The sequence below is a fragment of the Schistocerca serialis genome, chromosome 4, assembly GCF_023864345.2.
Source record: "Schistocerca serialis cubense isolate TAMUIC-IGC-003099 chromosome 4, iqSchSeri2.2, whole genome shotgun sequence".
Taxonomy (NCBI): Eukaryota; Metazoa; Arthropoda; class Insecta; order Orthoptera; family Acrididae; genus Schistocerca; species Schistocerca serialis.
In genome coordinates, this window is record NC_064641.1 from 542,738,666 (window position 1) to 542,747,660 (window position 8,995).

Sequence of the window (8,995 nt, forward strand, 5' to 3'; positions counted from 1 at the left end):
GGGTATATCAGAAAGACAACCACCACGTCTCGAGCATTAGTAGCTGGTGTAGACGCATCCATGTTAAAGTAATAATTTTGATGAAATGTCGATACTCTCACGGTGAAAGTTCATTTTGAACGGATTTGAAAAATAGAAATCGCACATGTCCACTAGTGGCCAATATTAGGCTTTCACAAAAGTTGACTGATTTTGAAAATAAGTGAGGTGGGGCACATGGATCGCATGAATCGAACTAGCTCCTAGATTGCCTTAGAACCTATGACATTCAGAGTTAAATTTTTATTTGTGGAAGACCTCTCTCTTGTTGTTAAATACAGAAATGTATGAGAGATCAGTACTCAAATCCATATACACTCATGACAGTGAAATGCGTGTCATATTACACAACAATTTTCAACGTAAAATTTGAAGGTATTTTTGCCATACCACATAAGATTGTTGCTTCAATTTTCTGAAATTTAGTGGTACAAGTATTCCTCACCAACTACAAATGATTTAAAAACCCAATTATTACTAAGGCAATAAAGTGCAAAACGACGCCAATAATAGGAGGGATATTCACAAAGTAGGGAACGTTTTGACATTAAAAAGAACTAAGTACAAGGAATACATTTTATTATATACACCAGAAAGAGCGACTGAAATACTAGTTATCCTCATAGTCACCAAACACATTGACGCACTAATCATAGCGGTGGACAAGCTTTGAAAGACCTCCGTCGTAAATTTCTGCCACCTGAGACTTCAGCCAGTGAGTCACGCCCGCCTTGAGTCCCGCGTCGTCATCAAAGCGCTATGTTGCAAGCTAGCTCTTCATCTTGGGAAACAAGTGGAAGTTTCTTGTTGCAAGATCTAGGCTGTAGGGTGGATGAGGGAAAATTTCCCATTTGAATGAATTAAGGAGCTTTTTATTCCGGTATACCGTTTGAGGTCGGGCACTGTTGTGCAAAAAAAAAATTTTGGACGTCAGTTTTCCACGGCGTTTGTTTTGAAATGCTCTTCTAAAGCTGTGCAAAGTTTGACAGTACCGGGAAGAATTTATGGTTGCTCCACGTAATAAGAAGCACACCTTGCCTTCCCAAAACACTGTCGCCATCAACAGCCTTGCTGAAAAGGTTTCCAAACATTTTCTTGGTTTTTGGGGGGAACGTGTGTACCCCCACTCCATGGACTGTAATTTTGTTTCGCAATTGACGTGTTTCACCCAAGTCTCCTCACTGGTTACGATTCTATCTAGTGATGAATCACCATGTTTGTGGTAGTCCTCCAGAAATGTCAACATTGCTCCCATTCGCTGTTCTTTACAGTGCTCTGTAAGTATTTTGTTCACGCATCGTGCACAAAATTTGTGGTAGCCTAGCTTTTGAGTGACAATTTCAAACCACAAAGTCCGTGAAACTTGTGGAAAAGAAAACGAAAGCTCAGTTATTGTGAAGCGACGGTTTTTACGAATCGTTTCATCAACTATAACGACAAGTCGTCAGTCACAATGCTCGGGCGTCCACTCTTCTCTTCATGATGAACGTTGGTTCGGCCATTTTTAAACCGAATGCACCATTTCCGGACGAAACATTCACTCACTACATTGTTCCCACAAACTTTGCACAGTTCACGATATATTTCTAGAGGTTTTAGGTTTTTGCCAACAAAAACCGTATCACAGACCGCACCTCACAACTGGCGGGATTTTCGACTGCAGTGCACATTTCAAATTCGAATATCGAAGTAAACCAGACGTGCAAAGAGGTTCCAGCTGTCACGGATGAATGCCGACTGAGCTTCCGAGCACGCACATACCAAAATATACGCGATCGGCGCGTGCCTAGCGGCGTCAGACGTAAACGTTCCCTACTTTCTAAATTGCCCTCGTATATAAGGGACACACAATTACACCCATAAGGCATCAGTAGATGAAATGCACAGTGAATGAGCGTTAACTGTGATTAACATAAAAAATTTACATTAACTACAGTTAATGTTCATTCAGTGTACATTACATTTAGTGTAACATTCATGCTGTGTGATTTATTTACATATCGTTGCATTCCTAACAGCCACTGCTTTACTCATTTTGTTATTTGTAAATCTCCATATTTGCGTCTAAATATCCATGGGACCTAAATACTTAGTTGTGTGTGTGTGTGTGTGTGTGTGTGTGTGATTTCTTTCCATTGTACGTGTGTTTAACGTCCAGCAAATTATTAATTATTTTCTGGCATACGTCGAAATTTTCATTTCTTCGAAAACAGCAGTGCAATACAAACATTCAGGAGATGCAGTATAAATGAAACTAATTAATTCTCCATCTTAGGAAGTTATTTACATTATTTTAATTCATCGACAAATCCATTTACAACAAAATATGAACTGAAGGCGGTGTTTTCCACTTCTATGTAATAAGTTTTCAAATTCACAACTAACTGCAACCTTCGAAAACACTCCTAACTTGATATCTATGTAATACCTTTGTAAATGTCAAGCTCTCGAACCAAAAGACAGCAACGTGAAGAGAAGACAAAATTTCAAAGACACTGCCATTTCAGTACATCTGAGATAATTTTTTATTACAAAACAAGAAAATCACTTGCGAATGGCCCAGAAGGATGAAGATATTCGTGGTCTAATAAAATTATTAGAGCCAAAGTGGAAAATAGCCCTTTCCTTTCATAAATTCATTGCTATGCTGTCTACTATGAAGAAAAGGCACAATAAAATAGTCCTTTTATTTACACTAATTTTTTGCTGTAGGTCACCATCATCCCAAGTAACTTCACCACAATTAACTAATAGAATACATACAGAATAATATAATGTGAATTGGAACAGCCATATCAGGAGGAACTGTCGATTAAAAATCAGCATCTGCGACATTTATTTATAATAAATAGACGTATAGTTGCTGGTTGCCGTTTTTACTTCACTGTAAGATCTAGTCCTTATACAGTAAATACGTTTTCTGTTAATTTCTTGTACTGTTATTGACAGTCCTTCATAAATGAATGTTTCAAGTGATATGGCTTGTAAACCGACAAGATGTAACTGAATTCCTTATGAGAGTTATAACTGAAAATAAACTTTATTTCATGTCCAAAATGTAAGATACAGTTTTTCTCTCATTGCAACAGAACGGAATCTAGTATCCATTTTCAATCTTCAGTTGCTATTCAGTTCATCAGAATTTTATGATGATATCACGAAAACGGCGCAAAAATCAACTTTTGAGATCACGGGCGCCCAAGATTTCAGCTCGCGAGCCATTCCCTGGCTTCTGTGCCATAGCGCTCGGCCTCACTTGAAACTTCCCCCGCCACCATGGCACGCTGTCTGACCGTGAGGAGGGGATAGGAGGTAACAGCAAACACGCCACATTTAAAAAGCAGTGCAGACGCACTGTGTATGACTTGGTATTATATTCCACATTTTGCAACAACGTTGATCACGAAGAAAGAAAACGAATTATGGTATTAAATAATTATTTTTGGCTCACTGAGGACGTAATATAATTTTTATCTGGTACAAAATGTCGGCATACGGATAGACACACACAATTTCACAGATTTTCACACTCAGGTCCACGTAATAGTGACTTACTTGGCTTCGTAATCGGAAAAATGTCTTTACACGAATATGTCAATCGAAATACTTAACTGTAGAAATTTTGCAGTCTCATTATGGATACATAGAAATCTACCCGTAGACATCCTGGACATTTTTAAAGTAAAACAGTAATAACCTTGCAGGTCAGTCGGTTACATCAGCACATGCACAGGGCCGATTTCAGCTGAAACCTTTTGCCGGCCGGAGTGGCCGAGCGGTTCTAGGCGCTACAGTCTGGAACCACGCGACCGCTACGGTCGCAGGTTCGAATCCTGCTCCGGGCATGGATGTGTGTGATGTCCTTAGGTTAGTTAGGTTTAAGTAGTTCTAAGTTCTAGGGGACTGATGACCAAAGTAGTTAAGTCCCATAGTGCTCAGAGCCATTTGAACCATTTTGAATCAGCTGAAACAACAGACGGTTTCGGAAGCAGCTTGAAAACGGATTCAATATTAGCCTGTACTGAAAACGTTTAGAAAACTATCCATATTTGTATTCCAACGCCACAGTGAATGCTTCAGACCTCGTGTTTACTTTGATGGCAGCAAGCGTAGGTAACTGGACAGATTTTGTCAGAATGAGTCCCTTCCATAAAGCGATTTTCGTTTTTATTGCATCCCCATCAAATCACAAAGAATTTGTCTCTCACTTTGCGTTGTATCTCACCATGCAATGTTCCTCGCGTTGCAGTGTGTTATTGTGTACTGTGAGAAGTCAAATTCACTTAAAACGTGAAGTCTTCAATCAACTCCAAATATTCTGATTTTTGTTCCTGCACTCCTTTTCCTCCGACAAATGCAACAATAGCGAGTTTAAATCGAAAAATTGACTAAACCAACATTCTTTCCAGTAATATACATTAAAATCTCCTCACTATTCGTTCAGGTCCATGGAAAACTGTTGCAAATGACAGCAGAATAATGTATACTACTTCATAAATTTTAATTTTCATACCATCAATTTCTTCACGTGCTGCGTGTCTGCGAATTTAACACAAAGTGTTTCTTGACGTACAGATCAATGAATCTCGTCTGTCGATCGTTGTAGCTTTTTGCTGTTTCATTGTCAACTAAATCTTTAAACTCTTTTGGCTTGGTAACGTAACGTCGTTTCATTACAAATTTACAGAATCTATCGTTTATACGTCTATACAATATGTACTGAGAATTATCAGCCCTCTCTTCTGTCCTTCCCATTCATTTTTAAGCCTTGTGACGATATATTAGCATACGTTTTCCTTTTGTACAAACAGTCACTGGAGATGTGAAAGACCTTACACCACTAACAAATAGCGAAGGCACGGTGCGGCCGGCCCTGTTTTAGATAAAATACTCGGTTTTAAGTGATTTTTAAAACTTTCCTACTTAAAATTGTAAGATTGATTTCCTTTTGTCTATTTGCAGCAGTTTCTAGAAAATGTAAGAACATCTTCACGATTACTGGTTTGCCTAAAAAGCGTTTACCTAAGAAAGCCCGAATGCAGCAATTTCGTGAAAAAGTGCTTGTCCCGTAGATCTGAAGAATCCTGCACAGCCTCATTTAACGCACTGGAGTCAGTGTTACTAAGCGAAACAATCGTTTATGTTATGTTATTTATCTCACAACCAACATAGATTCACACATTCAGTCACTAATATATATGAAGACGTTAACACCGCTGAACATGAGGAGAAGAAGGGGCTTTACTTCCGACTATCCCATTTTAAATAAATTGTGATGCTCAATCGATTATTGCATAGTTCAAACTGTTGACGATTGATCTGACTTTCTGTGACAGTACAAGCCTAGCAAATAGAACTCAAGGATCGTCCAGTGTAATGTTTGAATAATGCCATCTGGCACAAAGCACCGAATACATTCCAAGATTACCACCTCACAAACAGAAACGTATTGTTAGCTGTCAAATAAGCGGTGAAATGTTTCAGATAAAATCTGGGCGTTACCACGGAGGAAACAGATAAGTTCTCCGTATGCTGCACTGACATGTAGATAGTGGTTTGACATTTTCTAACATTATCTGAGTCATCTACTTCTAAATATCGATTTGTTTGTACAAGTATTATTTCACAAAATAAAAAGATTATGTTCATATAAGATAAATAACACATCAAGTAAAAAATACAAAAAAATGACTTTCTCAAGGTGCTATGACCTGGCCAACATTATTCAATACTTTAGTCAGTCACCTCTCCTCACAAATATCTAAAACAGAAGAAGTAAAAACCGCAATGTATGCAGATGATCTAATTATATGCGTTTCATTACCAAAATAAAAATGAACCAGCTGTCAAATAAAATTAACCAAGAGATAAATCGCCTTAAAGAGTGGTCACAGGAAAACTTCTAGAAATAACCAGTGAGAAAACCTACTAACAAATATTGTTTTGTGTCACTCTCGTCCAGAAGTAGCTCTAAAAACTCGAGCGAAAGATGTACAGCAAATAAACTGACACACCCGCATAAATAAAACTTCTGAGGAAGCAAAAAAATAAAATCAACATACTGCATACATTAGCTGGTAATAAATGGGGATATTCGAGGACAGTGGCCAACAACATATACAAAACATACATAAGACTAATTTTTACAAATAGTAGCGAAACACTTCCTGAAAACGTATAAAAATATTTTGCTTTGGGAGGAGAGAGAGACTGCATACTTAAGTAAAGCAATTTTACACTAGATAACATGTAAATAGCATAAAGTTATTACAATAGTTAACACCTACGTAGGCAATGGCCGACCATGCGTGCTATTCAGACAGGAGTACGAGAGAGAGAGAAAGTCACAGTTATTATCTGTGAATTACAATGTGGTGTGGAGCGTTAAATAATATCACTTGCTTCAAAGAATATACATTCTTATACACAGATTCGCTGCCACATTTTCTCGACAACGTAATTGTAGAATGCCTTTCTAAAGTTTTATTATTATTCGTAGACATTAATCTTTATTTAAACCAAGCGTCTTTTATTAATTGACATTACTAGGAGCACACTGTACAACGGCCTCCTGGGATATCTGTTTCAAAATCAATATATTTTTTTAAACAGGAATTCCACATGTAGCATTATCACTGTATGTTAATGAAGTTGAGTGTTGTAATTGTTCAAACTATATTCAATGAACTTTGGTAATTCACTTCACATCATAGACTGTTCGTTTGATATCAGAATTGTTCGTCATACATAAGTAATTATTCGGGTTACATCGAATATTGTTCATTAGGCATCGAAAATTGTTTATGTTGCATAGTAAGTTGTTCATGTTAAGTTGAACATTGTTCATTCGACATAGTAAATTGCATGTTAAATATCATTTGACAAGAATACATATTGTCACGCAGTAAAAGGTGTAATAGGATGAATGACGAACATTAACTTCACTTAACGAAGGTGTGTTCAGCACTTGCACGTAGAAGAGCGCGGAGCGAACTACCTCTGGCAGAGCACATACGGTATATATACAGCTACAGAAAATTACAATACAATGATTCTTGACATTTGTGGATACTTCTAGAATGCACTCGAACCGAACATAGAAATTAAAATTTCACATTTCAGGTAAGTGTTGAACTCACGATCCTCCATGCAACAGTTTAGTCTCATAAACATCACACCACGGTGACTGCGCTACTCAGCTTATTCTGCGACATTGCTCCCTCCTTAAGGAAACAGGGTATCGGTGTTACATCCTTGTTCGGGAACCAGTTATCGGTCGTGCATACTTCGTCTCCCGATGACTGATGTTCGTCCTTGCGGTGATCTTCTCAGAAATTCGTTTACCGCTACGCTCTTCGTCACCTTTCTGCTTCGAATTTACCCTGCGTTCCAGGATCCTTATAGGGCTTCATTCGACGGACATCGACCGTATCTCTGATCTTTCGTCGTCGTCGTCAACTTCATAAGTATCATCAGACAACCGTCTTACAACCTTATAAGGTACAAAGTAGGGCCTGAGGAGCTTCTCAGAGAGACCAACCTTTCGACCAGGAGTGAAGATTCAGACGAGGTCACCAGGCTGGTAGACAACAAGGCGGTGGCTCGCCTGAGCCGGCCGAAGTGGCCGTGCGGTTAAAGGCGCTGCAGTCTGGAACCGCAGGACCGCTACGGTCGCAGGTTCGAATCCTGCCTCGGGCATGGATGTTTGTGATGTCCTTAGGTTAGTTAGGTTTAACTAGTTCTAAGTTCTAGGGGACTAATGACCTCAGCAGTTGAGTCCCATAGTGCTCAGAGCCATTTGAACCATTTTTGGTGGCTCGCCTGATACCTTCGACTATCGTTTTCTTCAGTCTGTAGCGTGCGGAGTCGAGCTAGTTGCCGAGCTTCCTCATCTCTGGTTAACACCTGGCCGATGTAGTCGACGTCCACGTCATTAGGATATAACGGAAACACAGTATCCATCGTCGTAGTCGCCTCATGCCCATGCACCGGGAAATATGACGTAAATCCTGTGGTGACTTGTTTGGCGTTGTTGTAGGCGAATGTCTCGAAAGGTAGCACCTTATCCCAGCTTCTCTGCTCAACACTGACGAACATTGATAGCATGTCGGGCAAGCTCTTCTTAGGGCGTCAGTAAGCCCGTTAGTTTGTGGATGGTAGGCAGCCGTCATGTGATGAGTAATGTTGCACCGACGGTTTATCTCTGTCACAAGATTCGATTGAAAAACATTCCCTCGATCCGTAACTAACGACCTTGGGGCATCGTGTTTTAATACAATGTCTTCCACGATGAATTTGGCTACCTCGAATGCTTCGGCTGTTTCCACGGCTTTTGTAATGACATAGCGTGTCAGATAATCAGTGCAAACAATAATCTATCAATTGCCACTAGCAGACGTTGGATATCGTCCGAGGAGGTCAATCCCAGCACGCTAGAAAGGCCTTTCGGCTGGTGGAATTGGTATGAGTCGGGCAAATGGTATCTGAGGAACTGCCTTTCTCCTCTGGTAATCTCCACAGTGCGACACAGAGTGACGGACACTTCTAAATAAACCCGGCCAGAAAAATGTCTTGCGGTCCTATCATATGTCTTAATAAATCCGAAATGTCCGGCTTCAGATGTGTCATGGAATTTCTGTAGAACATGTATTTAGCAATCACTGGTAGCCACCTCTTTCCAAACTGATCGATGTAATCCATTAACTGCCTTAAATTCTCCTTTCACATCCTCTGACCGATTTAAGGCAAGCATAATTTGAGATGTCTTGGCGTCCTTCTTCTGCTCAGCAGAGAGATCCTGGAGTGCAGTGAGACAGTCACTATCTTCATCAAAGTCTTACACAGGGACTCTTGGGAGACAGTCGGCATCTTGGTGTTTTTTCCACTTTTGTTCACTATGGTAATGTCATACTCTTGAAGACGTAGTGACCACCTGGCGAGTCGTCCTGTTAGATCC